Below are 12,055 nucleotides of genomic sequence, written 5' to 3' on the forward strand. Positions count from 1 at the left end.
CCTCACTGTCACCCCATGGCCTGATGCCAGCCAGGTTAGCCTCTGCAGTCTTGGCTTCATTCAGCCGCCTCGGGAGGAACATGCCTGAACAGGGAGTGGCTGCTTTTGGTGGGTTCTTCCTGTTCTATCCTGGGATGGGCACAGTGAGCACTGGGCAGCTTAATCAAGGCTGCTATGTCTGATGCCTCTCAAGATGTCCCCCAGATGTCCTTGGACATACATGTTGTGTTTTGCTGCTGATTCTACTGACAAATAGCTTTGCCAGTATGAGACCAGGCACCGTTAATATTCAAAGTGGTTCCCTTATTTGCTGTGACATGGAGAAGGTTCAATGGCCATGACCTTTCCTTGGGATGGGTCTTAAAGAACTTCAGTCCCAATGCTCTGCAAGAAAAGACTGGGCAGGCTGCCACTGAGGAAACCCAGGTTGGTGGCCTGAGTCCGATAGTGTGGCTCTATAATTGGCAGGCAAGCAGTCCGGAGGCTGAATTCAGCCTGTCGATATGTTTCATTTGGCCCTCCAGTACTTAAAAAAATTTTCAAGCCTCCGGTTTGCCCCAATTTCACTATTCTATCTTCTTACACCCAGCCTACATTGAACGTTCATATTATCTTCTTGCCCCCGTATGTATCTGAACTTTAGACCCTAATCTATAATAACCTAAGTAGAAATCACTTAAAAGTTTTATTCTGCCTATAACGTTTCCATCTCTGCACTGTGATTCAATGCCCTCCTAAAAATTATATGGTGAGGTATCAGTATCCAAGCTTCCAAAACTACTGAAGTATTCCATCTTAATGAACGATAGGTGGTGAGAAGCCTTAACATGGAGTGTATTTGGGTCACACAATATTTCTTCAGGATCCCTCCAGTTTGTTCATGCCCAAGTGGAAAGTTTCTTAATATATGAATCCTAGGGGGCAGAGTGGCAGATATCAAACTCTTCACTTTGCTTCAAAAGTCACGTCAACCACAAGGTCAACTCTACCTCCTCAAAATCAGATTCATACTCCTGGAGGCACCCTGCTTTCCTTTCCAAAAGAGCTTCCATATTCATCGTTAGCAGATGATATAGTGAGGGAAGGGAAGCAATAATTGCTGAGAATGCACAGGCTTTTACCAGTAGTTCCTTCCTGGGTCAGAGTATTCTGAATGACACCGTGCTTCACCACTGTATCACACAAATAACAATTCCAAAAGCTAGACACAGAAATGCAGCCTGGACAACCTGGCAGTCTGGGCTTCAAACAGTGGGATCCACATAATAACGCGTATCTACCAAGATCACAAGTGGCTCCAGGGAATTTTTGCGAAGTGCTCAACAGAACAATGGTGATCAACCCAAGGAAGCAAATTCTGCTCCAGAGACCCTGGGCGTAGGGGTGGGGGTGCAGAGCTGATCCTTTTGGCCTCTGACACCAGTGGGGACCTCCTGGAGAAAAGCTGCTGAGCCTCTTCCCTGTTCCGCCACGCTTGCTCCCCACTGTCAACACAGTCCACAGTCCACAGCCATGTTCCCCCCTGGTGAAATGTCAATGCACAGGGATCGTTTTCATGGACCCGAGCTCTCACATATTTGAATCCATGTACGTACTTTCCTTGCACACACGTTTCCTCCTCCTGTGTTTTCCTTGACTTCTCTTCCACCTCCCATTTTCCAGTCTGAAGCCACCACTGGAAACACTGCAATCTCTGGAGCGAGGCCAGGCATGGCAGCATAGATCCCCGAGGTGGCACAGGATTGTGAAACAGTCACCTCCTCCCTGGGTCCACGAGATACAGGTGACTGGGAGAGCTGTCAAGCAAGCCTGTCTGTAGGTCTGGCGTACAACTGGAGGCACAAGAGCTTCTGTACCGTGAAAATGCTACAAAAACTCTGGCTGGTCACACAAACGGACACACAGCGGCTGAGACAAAAGAAATTGCCTTGGGAAAACTGGTGGGTGGAAAAGGCAGGAGGAGGAAGGAATATCAAAGGGACTGAGAGTTCCAGTGAGGTTTTGCCAATCTCACACAGAAAGAAACTAACTCGAAACTGAATGAAGGTTTCTGGCGGTAGTCAGGTATCAAAATAGTTCCCTCCCCCCTTGCTCACCTGTTTGACTGAAAGTATCTGGGGGGAAACAGAGAGCAGTTACAGCGATAAATAAGCTGTCTACACTAAAAAAAATAGTAAAATCCTCCAAACAAACCCAAACCTGCTGCAGATAAAAACCCACAATAGGCTGTTTAAAAAACTATGCTTTTGAATATACTGATCTAAAAAAATCTGAAGAACAGGCTGTTCTGCAGAACAGCTCGAGTTTCTGCTTGTGCTTTCATTTTAGAAAACAAAATGCTCATAGACTCCACAGTGGGAGGGGCTTCACACAGGGATTCAAACTCACAGAAAATGGCCACCGGGTTCGGAAACCTGAACACAACAAACAGGACACTCGGGGGACCTTCTGGGAATATACGGCACTTAACTTTCACGACAGTAATTGTCTAGAGACAGATATAACCTTTTTTTCCCCCGATCAGTAACATAAATCATGGCCTCCAAAGGATTTGTTTGTGGAACGCCACAATGACTAATCACCCGACTTTTTTTTATCCTCCCTAAGCAAGGGAACCTCATGGGGCGAAGAAATAGGTCATTTTTAATGTAAGGTAGCTACTAGGATTAGAGGTAAGACTCCTACTTAAACTTCATTAAAAAAAAAAAAAAAGTCCTCAAAAAGGATTTCCTAAAATAGAAAGACGCGCAAATCATCTTATCAGAAACTCATAACAATAAATAGAAAAGAAAGTCTTAAAATAGATGATGATTCAAATGTGGCAAAAAGCTCTTGAGTGATTTCCTGAAAATGTCAAAACCAAAACCAAATATCAAGAATATTAAATACACAACAAAACAGGGTAAGAGACTCACTCTGTAGCGTATACTCGTTTAAGAAAAGATGTGTTTCCTGGGTAATTAACGGTGCTTCGGTGCAAAAAGTCAACTTACAGTGTATAGTGGCTACAGAAACTCCAGAATTGCTAGACCTTGACAGGAAAAATTTCAAAGGTCACGTTCTTTTTTTAACCCTATTTACAGCACTCAGGGTAGGCCAGTTCTCTAACGTCTGAGTAAAACCCCATTCAGGGCTTCATTTCTTTGCCACCTCACTGCTGTTTCCATCTATCCGAGTGCCTTCTGCTGACTCAAGGTGGTCCTCCCATTAAAGCAAAGGTGGAAGTCACATCAGTCCAAGGTAAGGGCAGAACACAGGGCAGAAAATATGGTTCTGCAGCGGGCACCCAGGAAGCAGGTATGACTCTGGCTGCTGTGAGACAGTCCTAACTGCTTCCACCCATGAGTATAAAGACAGCACTGGGACCTTGAGAAGACTTGCTCTTTGAGCTCATGTCAGGGACTACAAGACCAGAATAAACAGGTATAGGCAGGGACAGACCAGAATGCTGAGGAGATTTTTAAAAAAGGAAATCCTGGGGGCATCTGGGTGGCTCAGTCGGTCAAGCGTCCGACTTCGGCCCAGGTCATAATCTCATGGCTTGTGAGTTCAAGCCTCCAATTGGGCTCTGGGCTGACAGCTCAGAGCCTGGAGCCTGCTTCAGTTTGTGTGTGTGTGTGTGTTTGTGTGTGTGTGTGTGTGTGTGTCTGCCCTTCCCCTGCCTCCCATGCTCTGTCTCTCTCTGTCTCAAAAATAAACAATAAAAAAATTTTTTTTAATTAAAAAAAAAGGAAGTCCTCACTTTGGTCTAGAAGTGAATCAATGTTCTATCAGAGTTAATCAGAAATCTCTATGCCTACGTGAAAATGCATACAAGTTTGGGTCTCTTGCCTGGCAAGATAAGAAATTCCGCTTTGTCTTTACTGAATTGGTGGTCTTATTATCTAATTGTAAACAACACTACAAATAATCAGAAGTTGTTCTAACACATGAACAGGAAAAATAACACAGACAAAACGGGGCCTAGAAACAATATCCAACTCACGAAGCAGGAAGTGACAGCTCCCATCTATCTCACCTTACACAAAGCCTGCCTTCATGGATTGCTGAAATAACCTCAGGATGCTCCTCTAGGATTTAAATAGCCACTGGTTTCTCATGAAAACGCAGCATAGGATAAACACACGTATAAAAGCGGCCAGCAAAAGGAGTCAGCAAAACACAGGCATTGAAATGGCCAGTGCAAGCTGGGTCTTCCTCTTCATATTACTTCAGAAAATATTTAATTCCTATCAAAATTAAATTATTTTATAGCGTAGTAATTTACACTGGAGTAAGAGAGAAAAAAACGCTTTAAAAAAGGAAACCAGGGGCACCTGGGTGGCTCAGTTGGTTAAGTGGCCAACTCTTGATCTCAGCTCAGGGTCATGAGTTCAAGCCTTGTGTTGGGCTTCACACTGGGCATAAAAACTACATAAAAAAAAAAAAAGGAAACCACCTTCTGCCTCTCCCAGTTTAAAAAGAAAATTTCTCGACTACTTTAACTGACAAGAGTCCACTGGTCAACAGGATGGAAGTTTTGCGTCATGGTGTCCTACTGTGTACTAGAAGCCCAACAGGCATTATGGTCCGCTCTCCAACAGAACAGGTTCAGCCTCTCTTTACGCTTTGCTTGCTCATTGCCATCTTCTGCTCTCCTTATAACCTGCCTTAAGACAGGACCCACCTGTTTCTGCAGAGAACATACTGGACTGGGCACTGGTCACTGGGTTCTGTTCCCAGCTTGCTACTAGCTGTGTGATCTTGAGTTAAGTCCTAGCACTTCCCTGGACTCCTATTTCTTTATCTAGAATGTGAGGAGGTTGGGCTATTTCATTTCTGAGGTTCTTTCTAGCGAAGAAATTTGAAAACCATGATTCCCTACCTCCTATTTTATCATCTCTTGATTGATTCCTAGCCAGGCTCTGTCTTTTTGTAAGAATCTTAATTTTCTCCCAAACAATCTCCCACCCTTAAATTCATACACTTGCCTCAAAAGTGTAGAGGGTAAAAGCAGAACCCAAACTCTGGCTGGTACTAGTCTGTCTATGAGGACAGTCAGATGGAACTCTGAAATCAGGATCCCTGGAAGACCTTAAACACAGAGTTAACTCTTGCCTCCCCTTTCTACCCGCTTGTCCCAGCACCTCTGTTTTTCTGCTGGAGAGGGAACAGAATTACTGCATCTTAGAGCTAGAAGGAACCTCAATAATCACTGAGCCAAACCTTCTATGGTTACAGATGTGGAAACCAAGCCAGCAAAGCTCTACAACTTTCCTTCCCAAGGTGACTCAGTGGGTCACGGGGACAAGTCCTAGGCCTCCTGGTTGGTCTGGTCTCTCACACCATGGTGTTTTTTGTCTCCCCCAACCTCCCTATGCAGGGCTCTGGGCTCCTTCCCTCTCCCCACCTTAGGCTTCAGGGCCTCAGAGGATAATCAACAAACACTTGCTGAACACCTCTGGGCAATCCCCCTAGGAACTGTTCTAAACGTTCAACTGGCACAGTGACTCTGGGAACATTCAGCCCTGCACAGGGACAGTAACAGCTATAAAAAGACACAAATTGATGGATCTTATCAGTGTAGAAATCCACTGGTGTTTTCACTTTAAAAAGAAAGCTTGCAGCAGCACATGGATAGTAGATAAGGATAGGTGAGGGAGACAGGGGTGAGGGAGACAGGGGTGAGGGAGACAGGGAGGTTGCCACAAGTGTGGGGTCCTAATCTGACACCTGGCACATAGGTAATATTTATTGAACAATTTCAAGTTTGCATGTTAGCTTTGCTCCACTTGCTTCTTGTAAAAAATTCTGAGGTTACAATAATATCAAGGACAAGGGTCTCTAAGTCTTCGACCTAAAATCAGAAACACGGATCTATTTCATACTCTCTGTATATGGCTGGGGAAACAACTGGGTGTTCCCTACCCCTGAGAGAGGATGGACTTTGGAATCAAACCTCAGGGTGTGAAAATCTCATCAGCTTCCCTACTGAGCTTCTTTGCCCCAATTTCCATCATGCCAGGTTATTCTGAGGTTCTAATACAATGGCTAAAATACTGCACATAAGGTATAGAATTCACTTCGTGAAAACTGCTCTGTCTTCTCCCCTTGGGCACGATGAGAACAGACAGAGAAACTCTAGGAAGGCTCCAGGCCACTGGCATCCTCCGAAAGCAAACCATCAACAGAATGCCAACAGCATTATAAAAGGATAATTTTAATAAACATATTCCAGTTATCTGATTTTTAAATTATGTGCAAGGAGCACAAAGAACAACTCAATATGAACAAATCGAATATGTTTTATATTCTCTATACATAGCTTAAACATCAATATACATATGTCTCGATCCTTTCTTGTGAATAAGCAAAGAAAACAACTAGGAGGAAATATAGGATCAGTTATTTTTTCATAGATTAAGTGACGTTGGGATAGACGAGCGATGTGAACTAGCCTAAAAATTATATGATTCCAAGATGCAGACAGGCAGAGAAATGTAATCAAATGGCAGAGATGTTTATCAACCCTAGAAAAATACATTAAGATACATCTTACTGCCACCACTAAATATGTTATTTATTTGCCACCACACTTAAAGTTACATTGCTTTTGCAAACTCTGGGCACAGGGACAGGGTGTCACCACTGACTCCATAGGAAGAGAAGCTGACTCGGAGGCATGTCACCCCGTGCTGCTGTGGATGTGCTGTGCTGCAGACAGAGACAGTGGGGTGCAAATGCTAGCATCCCTTGACTATCTGGCACTCATTTGTTTTTATCTTATTACAAATACAATCCATAAACATTAATATACAAATATAAAACACTGGAAAATAAACATATCTCTGATAGAAAATGGATTTGAAACTGGTATATCAAGTCTCAGGTCTCTCCCTTCATCTGCTTCCTAGAAACTGGCATTTGTTAATCCTCATCTTGCACTGCCTGTTTAAAATGAAGATCTCTGTGGGGCGCCTGGGTGGCTCATTCGGTTAACTGTCCAACTTCAGCTCATGTCATGATCTCACAGTTAGTGAGTTCGAGCCCTGCATCGGGTTCTGGGCTGACAGCTCAGAGCCTGGAGCCTGCTTCGGATTCTGCGTCTCCCTCTCTCTCTGCCCCTCCCCTGCTCATGTTCTTCTGTCTTTCTCTCTCTCGCTCTCTCTCTCAAAAATAAATAATAAACGTTAAAAAAATAAATAAAAATAAAATGAAGATTCCTAGACCCTCCCCCAAATCTAAATAATCAGAATCTCTGAGTCAGGGGCCTGGGAACCCACATTTTAATTCCCCAGGTGGAATCGTACCCATTAAGTTGCTAGTCACTTGAATTATCACAGGATAGATTAGCTACAGTGGGAGGAATGCTCTTTCTGTGATAAAATCAACACATTAAAATGAGTCATAAGGATAAGGCTTTATGTATAGATGCATATTACACAGACATTTACATACCTATACAAGGCTGTAAGAGTAAAGGAATCAACACTTATTAACTGCCTGCTATGGTACGATCCTGACCAAATTATATATTACTCAGTCTTCAAATAATCTTATTTGAGTTATAGATGGAAAAAGTTAGGCTTCAAGACATAACTTTTCTGAAGTCACAAGCCTGGAAAATGGCCCGGTGAGGTTGTGAAACTAGATTTATCTGACCCCAGTCTTCTCATTCCATTGTATTAAGCTCATATGCCCATGAAAACACACACACATACACCACATACATACTCTTTCTCACTCTTTGTCTCTCATACACATACATCATACAATACCCTTTTAGTAAAAGGCAAAAGAATTAAATTACTTTTAGAAAACCTCTTGTATCAACAGAAATGGGAGTTTTTGAAGAATTTATTCTGTCGACGGTTATTCTTTGGTCTGCCTGCTCACAACAGAATAAAGTGTATGACTACTATCAAAACCAAATTTAACAGCTGGAATTTTAGTAATCAGAAGTGTGTTTTGGGCCTTGCTGGGGTCAAATTTAATAGTGATTCTTGATTTGTGCAAGGTACCAACTCTTAGAAATGAAACCATTTAATATTCATTCTGCAAGTCATATCATCTCACAAAGGAGATCACAAACATGATCTATCCCTTGTCAATCCAGTGGCCATCCTGAGGCCAGCCCCCACCCCCCAGCATCTGGTACTTCCGTTCTTCCTCCACCGGGAACCCCCTTCTGCTGGCTGCTGGAGTCCTGCTCTCTTGCCAGACTCATCCTCTAGGTCCTCCCTTCATCCTTCTTTCTTTTCTCAACCCTTGCCTCCCTATATTCTCTCTCTAGAAAATCTCTCCTCCCACCTTTTCTTGTATCTTAATGACTCCCAAGCTAGCCCAGGCCCTCCTCTGAAGCACAAAGGCCCTATCTGTCAGGGGGATGTGACCGCTTCAAACTCAGCCCCTCTCAAATGCAGCCCCTTCCCACCTCTGAAGTTTCCCTCGTGGGCAGCACTGCCTAGGAAATCTCAGGGGCGGCTTTAGCTATTCGTTCTCTACTGCCAGATTATGTCAATTCTCTCCTTTGCATCTGTCCCTTTCCCATTTCACTGCTATCGCCCATTTTAGGTCTTCCCCTCTCCCGCTCTCACCTTTCCTTGGTGGACTGTGGAAGCTTTCTCACTGGTCTTCAAGGCTCCGGTTTCTGCCCTGCCTTTCCTCCTGATTGATCTCCCCATGAGCTACCCACAAGAACATGCCCCTGATGCATAGCTGTTCAAATATATTCAGTAACTCCTACTGGCTAATACATTCGTATTTCCCAGTCTGACATTAAAGACTGTACTGTTTGGCACTGAATGTTCTCAGTTTTATTTCCCACCGGATGGATGCCTCTATAGGCCAGTTCTAACTCGGCTTGATTCACTACCTTTCCCTGAACATGCTCCATGATCTCTTCTCCCCGTCTCTTTGATGGAAACTCCGCTTCCTTCAAGGACTTGCTTAAATGCCTGTTCTCAACAAAGAGTCCCTTGACTCCTAGGAGAAAAAGAGACCTCTTCCTTTTCAAATTACCAAACTATATCTTTTGGCATTTACCACACAGTTATTTCTGCATATTTTACTTCCTCACCTACATCACAGGGCCTGAGAGGGAAGGGATCAAATCTGTTGAATCTGTTTTCTCTAGCACGGTGACGCACTCATGTGAGCACTCAATAAATATTTGCTGCGTAACATTTATAGAACTCCTAAAAGTTTACAAAGCACATTCACATTCAACATCTCATTTGTTCTATTTGGAGTTAAGTTTATTACAAGGAGCAGTCAAGACTTACAACTGATTTCTGTTGCTTGATGCGATTACTGGAGCTATCTCTAACTCTACTCTATAAATTAAAGTAGCTCTTACATTGCTTTACTTTTGAACACTCACAGTCCTGGGTAGCCTAAAGAGGGGAGGGGCGCCTGGGTGGCTCGGTTGGTTAAGCGTCTGACTTCGGCTCAGGTCATGATCTCACGGTCCCTGAGTTCGAGCCCCGCATCGGGCTCTGTGCTGACCGCTCAGAGCCTGGAGCCTGTTTCAGATTCTGTGTCTCCCTCTCTTTCTGCCCCTCCCCTGTTCATGCTCTGTCTCTCTCTGTCTCAAAAATAAATAAACATTAAAAAAAAATTAAAAAAAAAAAAGCTAAAGGGGAGAATTTCAAGTCAAAGAAAGCCCCCTTGCCAAACTGCTTTCCTCTATGTCTACTGGTTAAGTGCACAGATAAAAGACTTCTACAAGCAGGTGACAGTAACGGCAGAATCAAAATTTTAAAGAGAAGAAATTCCTTTCTTAAGATTTCAAGATTTTTAAAAAGACCTATATATCCTTTAGGAGTCAATCTCGAACATTCTTGGAGCTGATATTCCAGCATGTTAACAATAACAAATCTCCAACAGTTGGACAAATAATTCCTTGCTAAAAGATTGAACATGACTAATACCATGATTTTAAAAATATAGCAGTATGTTTGGTCTTGAATAGCCACGTGCCTTGTGGGAGCTCAAGAAACATTTGTTGAATGAACAAATCAATGAATTAATCTGGAGAAGACCTTATTATCGTTTATAAGTTGAAAGTATACGTTTATTTATTTTTATTCTTTAAGTAGGCTTCATGCATTGAGCAGAGCCCAGTGCGGGGCTTGAACTCATGACTGTGAGCTCAAGACCTGAGCTGAGATCACGAGTCAGATGCTCAACTGGCTGAGCCACCCAGATGCCCCAAAAGTATAAGTTTTAATAGTTGGATGGAAGTTTATGTTAAATTTGAAAAAAATGAAAAACTGCATTGAGAGGCAAGAACTGTGATATGTCAGCTACTCAGGTTTCTTCCTATCACAGATCCCACTATGACTGCTGGAGAAGCAGGGGTGAACATCAGGTACTATCTGACTGCCTCTTTGGAGTTTAGGTTGCAAGCTCCTCATGGGCAAGCACTTTGCCTTGAACTCTGTGGTCCTAGCAACGTGTTCTGCATTCAGAAATGTACACCACAAATGTAGCATGAGATACGAAGCCCTCCGTGACCTGTCTGCATTTTCACACTTTAATCCTTCACACCTGTTCTTTTTTACCTTGTAGGGGTATTGTGAGGAGTAAGTAAGAAAAAAAGAGAGAGAGAGAGAGAGCACTCTGCTGGGTTGTCGGTTCTTGCCAACACACGCTGCAAGTGTCCTGGAGGTGGGCGCTTCACATCTGTGCTCTCAGTGCCTAGCGTGGTGCTCACCCTGCAGCCTGGAGCTGGCCGCATGACCGAGCAGCTGAGATCCAAGGTGCAGTCCTGCCTCTGCTCCAGCCCACTGGGTCACCCTGAAGAGTCATTTAAACTCTCTGGGCCGCAATGATGTCTGCGGGCCCTTCCGGTCTGGAGAAGCTAGAGATCTACGAAGAGATTTACAGAAACTCCCACAACAGTCACTGGCAGAACTGGAACAAGACACCAGTCGTCCTGAAGCCTCGTTTCACTTAGTTCCCCCTGCATCACAGGGGCCTCACGCGTCATGTCTCCTTAATAACAGTTCACTGAAGTGTCATCATTTTGCAATCCCCAAATCTATTGGATCGCTGGCACAAATCATATGCCCCTTGGGAGGCCTTCAGTCCCTCAGAAAAACCGTTTCTTATTTCATACACACTAAGGAGAGATGCAAATTCGGTTACCTCAGTCAGAACACACCAGCACTAACAGTTTCTTGTGCTTTGGAAGAAATCACTTGGAAATTCTTGGTTCTGAGTCCTCCATCTCCTCCACATCAAGACCTAAAAAAAAAAAAAAAAAAAAAAAAAAAAAAAAAAGGAAAGAAAGAAAGAAAAGAAAAGAAAAGAAAAGAAAAGAAAAGAAAAAGAAAAAGAAAGAGAAAGAGAAAAAGAAAAAGAAAAAGTACAACGTCCCATGACTGGCTGCCAGGATTTGATGTTTCAACAACAGTAAGTATCATTAGCATGTGTATTGAGCACCTACTGTAAGTTAAGCACCGAGCAAAATGACTGCCATACATGACCTCATAAAGTCTTCATAATACCCCTTGATGTAGGAGACATCCCCCATTTTACGGCTACACAAAAAGAAGCTCCGAGAGGTCACAGAATCTATTCAAGGTCACACAGGTAGTTTATGTTAGGCCTGAGATGTAAACCCAGGTTCATTTGATTCCAAAGCCTGGGTTATTAACCTGTAAATAAGGGTTTTAAAAACTTTTGACAGTGACTCACCGTTTTAAAAAATTATATTATATAAACAAACCCCAAAGTCTCAAAACAACACTTACTATACGCATTGCACTCTGATATTTGCCGTCCAATTCTTTTCCATATTGGATTATGTGTTTTATATCTTTAAAAAAATTCCTGCGGTAACGCACTAACCTGATTCCACAATCTTCTAATGGGTCCCTACTCTTGTTGGAAAAACACTACACTTACATATAGTACTTCACCAGAAGTTTCTCTGAAACAACGGACTAAATCCTCCTATGTTTCTTTTTAACCATGCCAACCTGACTGGAGGAGTTGAGCTTCGTAATTAGGAGAAAAGTCTTTAACCTTTAAAATATGTATAAGACACCATAACATATATCATTTATAA

At 43.1% G+C, this 12,055-nt stretch overlaps 1 protein-coding gene across 8 annotated transcripts in view; it reads right to left on the reverse strand.

Annotated features, from left to right (window-relative positions):
* The window catches only part of ZBTB38 (zinc finger and BTB domain containing 38), a 157,103-nt gene that overhangs the window by 66,552 nt on the left and 78,496 nt on the right, over window positions 1-12,055 (reverse strand). For 7 of the 8 annotated variants that reach the window (XR_006299482.1, XR_006299483.1, XM_043595254.1 and 4 more), the window contains one exon: window positions 11,131-11,229. The exons of the other annotated variant lie outside the window; for it this stretch is intronic. The gene's annotated coding sequence lies outside the window, so the exon portion shown is untranslated. The remainder of the gene's footprint in view (window positions 1-11,130; window positions 11,230-12,055) is intronic. 8 annotated transcript variants of the gene reach the window in all.

This window comes from Prionailurus bengalensis, chromosome C2 (genome assembly GCF_016509475.1).
Source record: "Prionailurus bengalensis isolate Pbe53 chromosome C2, Fcat_Pben_1.1_paternal_pri, whole genome shotgun sequence".
NCBI lineage: Eukaryota > Metazoa > Chordata > Mammalia > Carnivora > Felidae > Prionailurus > Prionailurus bengalensis.